This window comes from Triticum urartu, chromosome 4A, assembly GCF_056163025.1.
Source record: "Triticum urartu cultivar PI428250 chromosome 4A, HENAU_Tu73, whole genome shotgun sequence".
NCBI lineage: Eukaryota > Viridiplantae > Streptophyta > Magnoliopsida > Poales > Poaceae > Triticum > Triticum urartu.
This window is the reverse complement of record NC_141876.1, coordinates 54,444,137-54,451,898: the sequence shown is the minus strand read 5'-3', so window position 1 is coordinate 54,451,898 and position 7,762 is coordinate 54,444,137.

The window sequence follows — 7,762 nt, the reverse complement described above, 5'->3', positions numbered from 1 at the left end:
AATTTCTCATGAGTCCTTAAAAGTTCTTGATGATCTCATAAGATAGTTTCATGAGCTAACTTAAGAGTGTTTAGTTGTTTAGTTAGAAACTCAATCTTCTCCTTATCATTGTCATTCGTTTTATCTTGATTAGCATGGTTAATTGACGTTTCATCATAGTATTCATCACTAGAGTTTTCAAGAAGTAAATCATCATCACCTAACAAGTCATCTTCATCACTGTTGAAATCAACATACTCGGGGTGTGATACCTTTGGGCCTTTAGCCATGAATCATCTTCCAAGTCCTTCATTTGGTCAATCAAATATGCCGTAGGAGTTGGTTGACACAAGTGCTAGACCGGCAACACCTTCATCTTGAGTATATTCGGAGTAGGAGTTATAGCTTCTCTCGGAGTGATTATCGGAGTCGGAGCCGGATACCCATTCACCAACATGAGCTTGATGTATTCGTTTTATGTAGCTCCCTGATGACTTGTCCTTCCTTTCCGAATCTTTGCTTCTCTAGGATGTTCTTCATTCATAATGATCATCTCTACTCCTTCTCTCTCTTGATGGTGATTCTTCTCTTCTACTTCTTCTTTTTGGAGAATCTTCTCTTCTCTTGTAGGGTGTCGTACACTCATTGGAATAGTGTCCGGGTCCTCCACAATTGTAGCAATTTCGCTCTCGACTAGAAGATCTTTTGTCAATGTAGGACCTTGACTTGGAACTTCTCTATTTGCTTCTACTCTTGTAGAACTTGTTGAAGTTCTTCACCATTAGGCTCAATTCTTCATCGAAGGTTTCTTTCTCACTTGATGATGTGGGAGCTTTACATGAGGCTTTGTAAGCACCACTTGACTTGTTATGGAGCTCCTCCTTATCCTTGAGTGACATCTCATGAGCAACAATTCTTTCAGTTACTTCCGTTGGCTTGAGATCTTTGTAATTGGGCATCATTTGAATCAATGTACATACGGTATTATATTTTCCGTCCAAAGCTCTTAGGATCTTCTTGATGATGAATTTGTCAGTCATCTCTTCACTTCCTAAGCTGGCGATCTCATTTGTGATAAGAGCAATCCAAGAGTACATTTCAGCGACACCTTCACCATCCTTCATTTTGAACTTGTCAAGCTGACTTTGAAGCACATCCAACATGGATTCCTTGACGAAGTCGGTACCTTCATGCATATCAATCAAGGTATCCCAAATTTCCTTTGCATTCTCAAGACGGCTGATTTTGTTGAATTCTTTGGGGCACAATCCCGTTGAAGAGGATATCACAAGATTGAGCATTGTATTGCAGCATCTTCAACTCTTCCACGGTAGCTTCTCGGTTCAGTTCTTTCCCATCAAAGAATTCACCTTGCAAGCCAATACTCACAATAGCCCATACGGCGGGTGTCGGTGTCAAAACCGGCGGATCTCAGGTAGGGGGTCCCAAACTGTGCGTCTAGGCCGGATGGTAACAGGGGGCACGGGACAGGATGTTTTACCCAGGTTTGGGCCCTCTTGATGGAGGTAAAACCCTACGTCCTGCTTGATTAATATTGATGATATGGGTAGTACAAGAGTAGATCTACCACGAGATGAAGGAGGCCAAACCCTAGAAGCTAGCCTATGGTATGATTGTTGTTGCTACGGACTAAAACCGTCCGGTTTATATAGACACCGGAGAGAGCTAGGGTTACATAGAGTCGATTACAATGGTAGGAGATCTACATATCCGTATCGCCAAGCTTGCCTTCCACGCCAAGGAAAGTCCCTTCCGGACACGGGACGAAGTCTTCAATCTTGTATCTTCATAGTCCAGGAGTCCGGCCAAAGGTATAGTCTGGCTATCCGGACACCCCCTAATCCAGGACTCCCTCAGTAGCCCCCGAACCAGGCTTCAATGACGACGAGTCCGGCGCGCAAATTGTCTTCGGCATTGCAAGGCGGGTTCTCCTCCAAATTCCGTGTACCTGTTGAATAGTGTCCGGTTTCTTGTAAATGTAGTGCTCCTTGGCTTCTACGCCCAATAATGGCCGTCTTCCACGTGTCAAACGAATACGAGAAGTCAGGGTGTTTTTTTATATTTACACCCCTATCCGCGTGAATGAGCCGCCTATTTAAGGGGACGAGGATTTAGATCCAAACCACACCTTCTCCTCTCCGCGAGTATTCATCAGAGCGTATCTGACAGAGGTCCATTCTATCATGGCCGGCCACCGCAGCTCCTCCTATCGGGGGCTTCGTAGCCCTTTGCGAGCTGTTTTTGGGCTGTGAGGCTCATTTCGCGCTGTGGAAAAGGCTATTCTGCCTCGTGCCCCGTTATAAGAAGGGGTCAATATATCAAGTAGGCGGAGCCGAAGTGTGGCGCATCGCCGGGACCGGATATCTATCCGGAACCCCAAAGAAGGCGTCTGAGGACTGGCCTTCGGAATGGTTTTATATAGAGGATGTCCCGCTGCCGGATCCTGTCTGGATCGGCCTCCCTGAGTTCGACAGTGCTCCCCTAAAGAAGCACCTAAGCTGGCGTCCACGGAGCCCTCAGAGGGAAAGTGACAGGGACGTTCTTTACCTAATGGGCTGGATAAGATTGTTAGCTCATTCCGGACTGACCATGATCGGGGTCATGGCCGCATGCATCATGCGAGGGGTGTAGCCGCTTGAGTATAGAGGCCGCCCCATGTGGGACTTCAACGGGGAGGACGACGCCACCCGCCACGGCCGTAAGGGGCCGGATTCGGCTGCCGCTCTAATAAAGACCTTGTCCACTTTGTACAAGGGAGAAGAGGAGGAATTTCTCCGCGTCAACCCATAGGGTGGATTTTCTATGTACAATCCCCCAAGTTGGGTAAGTGGACACTTTTACTTGCCCATCCGTTTTATATTCCCATCGTTAAATATTCAGTCTAACGACTTCAACACAGGAACTGCGCCAGGTTGTTAAAGAAATAAATAGCCCTCCTCCACAACCCGAGGATCCGGGACGGTCCCTTGACCTGGCCTCTCAAGAGGATCCAGACTTATCTGTGGAGCTGATTGATGGGGTGTTACATTAATTGAGAAAGGACAACGCCTTGGTGGCCATTATGGCCGATTACCCAGGGCTACTCCCAGCCTCACAGGTAACTGAGACCGAAGTCCTAGCACTTTGAAAAGGGATATATCCACGCATGTTTTCGATTGCCGTATGACAACCGTGTTTTGCAGGGGAGGTCCTTGAGACGGGAGGCCGAGCCTGCGGCGACTAGCCAACGAGGGGCGGCAAGGCCCCGCGGGCTGAAAAGAAGTGTGGTCCGGATTGAGACGCCGGCGCAAAGGTATAGCGCGCCATCTTATTCCCAGGTGTTATTCCTTTAAGGCATACTAGCGCTCGTGCTTTCTTCAGGACGAAGAGACCTCGCCGGACTATATCCGGAGAGGTTGCCAATCGCGCCTCCACTAGCCAGGCTCCAAAGTCTGGTCCGGAAGCGGAGGCGAACACAAGGCGCGCACCGGACGCTCCTCCGACAGAGGATGCGGACAGGCTGTCTGCCACCAATTCCGAGGTGGAGAGTGCCATGAACCACAGGCGTCGCCGGACAGTTCTTCGCGATGCTTGTTTCTCCCAAGAGGCATTGGATGCCTTCAATTCGGGAGATGCGTACCTCCGTGCCGCTCAAAATGGTCTAGTCAGAGCCACGGAGCAATAAGTAAAAGACATACAGGTAAGAAAATTTTGGTAATTATATATATACCAGTAGCCCCCGAGACATGAAACAGTTAGAATAACTGATTTAAGGATCATTTGTTATGCAGGTTCTTACAGAAAAGAATACCCTACTGTCCTAGGAGCTGGAAGAGTGCAAAGCCCAACTTGAGGCCGCACTAGCCGCGGCAGGGGAGCCCAAGGAGACCCCCTCTAGTAATATATGCTTTGAAAGATAAGTATTTTGCGAAGTGCGGTGTGTGTGCAAATCTGACAAATGAAATTGCAGATGGCGCTGGATTAAATCCGGAAGAGCAACAACTCCTACGCCAGCTGAAGGCAGGTGAGAGCGTGCTGACAAAGGTGAGGCGGGAGAAGAACGATCTCCAAGATGCCAACACCAAGCTGGGCGTTGAACTGAAGGATGTTCGTGCCCAGCTATTGGACTCCGTTAAGGAGAATCAGCGGCTTCGACGCGGCATATTTAGTAAGTGCTTAAACGAAGTTTGAAAAAAAGAGTTCGGTGAGGAAGTCGACTAATAGAGTAATGTCTGTAGGTATGCTAACAGGTTGTCCTACAGAGGAAATGCCCGGGTCTATGGGTGACCTTCTTCCCGAGCTCTCACAACTGCACGAGCGAGTTCGGCAGGTGATGCATGGCGTCGCCCAGGCCTTGTAGCCATCCATCTCCATGCCCGAAGGCCTTGGAGAGCTTGTAGAGAAGCTGAAGGGAGTGCGGCGGCGCTTCCGATTGTGGAAGATGTCGGCCTGCCATCAAGGCGCCAGGGAGGCCTGGGCCATGGTGAAGACGCGGTACACGGAGGCTGACCCAAACCACATGGCCGAGGTCGGAACCGTGGGGCCCGATGGGAAGGAGATCCTTGTGAGCTTAGTATACGGCCAAGTAGAATTGGCCGCAAAGTATTCCCAACAGGACTGTAAACTAGACAGCCTGTTAGATGGTATTGAAGAGGAATACAATCAGTCAGATTGACTATGTAATTTTAATTGACATGTGTAATGCCTTCTAGCCGGATTGTAGATCGTTTGTCATGGCCGACCTTTCCGCTTCAACCTCGGGACCTGACGGTCCGGAGTGTGTCCGAATACCCTCGCGGTTATATAAGAACCGGGGTATGCATGGAGACCAGGTGTAGGGGTCATTAGTGCTTGAACAGACAAGTGCCCAACTAGTTATGTTATATTACATGGTTAGTAAGAAACATCTTCCAGGGAGAATAGTTCCGTTAGGGGTTCCTTTCCCTGGGAGGCATGCCCTAAAGTGCATGTCCATTCTGCGAAAAGAGGCGCAGGAAAAACATCTGGGGGCGTATATATAAAATAAAAAAATCATGTTTAGTTCACCGACCGAATATTCCCTTAAGAACACTAGCTTTCGGCTTCACCCAGTCTGAGGTACACATCCTGCTAATCCAGCAGTAAGAATCGCAGAGGTGCTCCCTTTACCACCTAGCCGAACAATCGGGAACGTAGGGGTAAGCACAGGAGCCAGGCAACCCAGCTTGGCCAAAACTTAAGTCATATCGATGCATATAATGGCGAATAAAAGGTACATGCGGAAGTGTGACACATGTGTAGGGCATGAAGCCCGTATAAATAAGCTTTTGTTTAAAGGAGCCCCCAGGTTTAATGAGCGCGGATAGCGCGTCACTTTATGAGCCTTTAAAGGCTATAAGAGAGAGAGAGAGAGAGAGAGAGAGAGAGAGAGAGAGAGACAGAGAGAGGAGAAGGTGAGAAATGTAAGACAGAAAGTATATAAAAAATGGACAGAGGAAGGAGACGAACACAGAGTCCGGCGCAAGGCATAGAATCTTCGTAGATGGGCTGCGTTCCATGGGTTCGGCTCGAGTCGGTTATTCGATGCATCTCGCAGGCGGTACGCACCACCAGTCAGGACTTGGTCGATTATGAAGGGACCTTCCCACTTGGGCTTGAGTTTGTCCTTTTTCTTGTCCGGCAGGCGTAGAACTAATTCGCCAACGTTGTAATTTTTGGCCCGTACTTCTCTGCTTTGGTATCTTCGAGCCTGCTGTTGATAGAATGCGGAACGGGCTATTGCCACGTCATGCTCTTCCTCCAAGGCGTCCAAACTGTCCTGCCGATCGAGCTCGGCTTCTCTTTCTTCGTACATGCGCACTCAAGGTGAGTCATGAATTAAGTTGCAGGGCAAAACCGCCTCTGCGCCGTACACCATGAAGAATGGTGTGTATCCGGTGGTGCGATTCGGCGTGGTCCGCAGCCCGCAGAGTACGGAGTCGAGCTCCTCTACCCAATGCGTATTAGATTCCTTAAGGGACCGCACTAATCTGGGTTTGATGCCGCTCATGATAAGACCGTTTGCACGTTCGACCTGGCCGTTAGTTTGTGGGTGATAGACAGAAGCATAATCGAGCTTGCTGCCCATGTTTTTGCACCAGAGTTTTACCTCGTCGGCCGTAAAGTTCGTACCGTTGTCAGTGATGATGCTGAGGGGGACGCCATAACAGTGTACAACCCCGGATATAAAGTCTATCACCGGTCCGGATTCGGCCGTCTTAACAGGCTTGGCTTCTATCCATTTGGTGAGCTTATCCACCATGACCAGTAAGTATTTTTTCTTGTGGGTTCCACCTTTAAGGGGTCCAACCATGTCAAGCCCCCAGACCGCGAAGGGCCAAGTGATGGGGATAGTTTGGAGGGCGGTGGGTGGCATATGGCTTTGGTTTGCAAAAAGCTGGCAACCGACGCATCGTTGGACTAAGTCCTGGGCATCTGCCCGAGCCGTCGGCCAATAAAAGCCTGTATGGAAGGCCTTGCTTACAAGGGACCGAGCTGCAGCGTGATGACCGCCGAGTCCGGCATGAATTTCAGCCAGGAGGTTCCGCCCTTCCTCTTCGGAGATGCACCTTTGAAGGACTCCGATAGTGCTTTTCTTATAAAGCTCTCCCTCATGGACTTTATAGGCTTTAGATCGCCGCGCTATGCAGCGTGCCTCATTTTGGTCCTCGGGGAGTTCCTACCTAGTAAGGTAGGCGAGGAATGGTTCTGTCCACGGGGCGATGACGGCCATTATTACGTGGGCTGAAGGTGTTATTTCATTGGCAGAGCCTCCAATTATGTCAGAGTGTTTGGTGTCGGGCAGTGCGGTTGGGTCCGGGCTATTATTGCCGGGTTCCCCTTCCCATACTACGGATGGCTTGAACAGCCTATCCAGGAAGATGTTGGGGGGGGGGACTACATCGCCTTTTCCGCCAATGTGTGCCATGACATCTGCCGCCTGATTATTTTCCCGGGCTATATGGTGAAATTCGAGCCCTTCGAACCGAGCTGACATTTTTAGGACAGCGTTGTGATAAGCTGCCATTTTTGGATCCTTGGCATCAAAGTATCCATTTATTTGGGATATTGCGAGGTTCCAGTCCCCGAGCACTTCTAGGCGTCGAATGCCCATGGATACTGCAATCCGGAGACCATGTAAAAGGGCCTCATATTTGGCTGCATTGTTGGAGTCTGTGTACATTATCTGGAGTACGTATTGAACTGTGTCTACTGTGGGGGACGTCAAAACGACGCCAGCCCCTAGACCAGCCAACATTTTGGAGCCGTCGAAGTGCATGACCCAGTTTGAATATGTGCCGTACTCTTTAGGGAGTTCGGCCTCCGTCCATTCTGCGACGAAGTCGGCCAAAACTTGCGACTTGATAGCTCACCGTGGGGTTATGTCCAAGAATATGCATTTTCATCTTATGCTTCCAACTAGCAAAATTAGTACCATCAAAGTAAGGACCTCTACGGTGGTAATTTCCCTCGCTAGACGCCATACTCTCCTAGGTTGTGAAACCAAGGCTATGACTTCCATAAGCTATGAAAATCAAGGCAAATGGAAACCAAAGCTCTAATACCACTTGTAGGATCGAAAGTATGTCTAGAGGGGGTGATTAGACTACTTGACCAAATAAAAACTTATCCTTTTCCCAATTTTAGTTCTCGGCAGATTTTAGCAACTCTGGACAAGTCGAGCAATCTTAACACAATTCAAGCAAGCATGCAAAGAGTATATGAGCAGCGGAAAGTAAAGCATGAAACTTGCAAGAATGTAAAG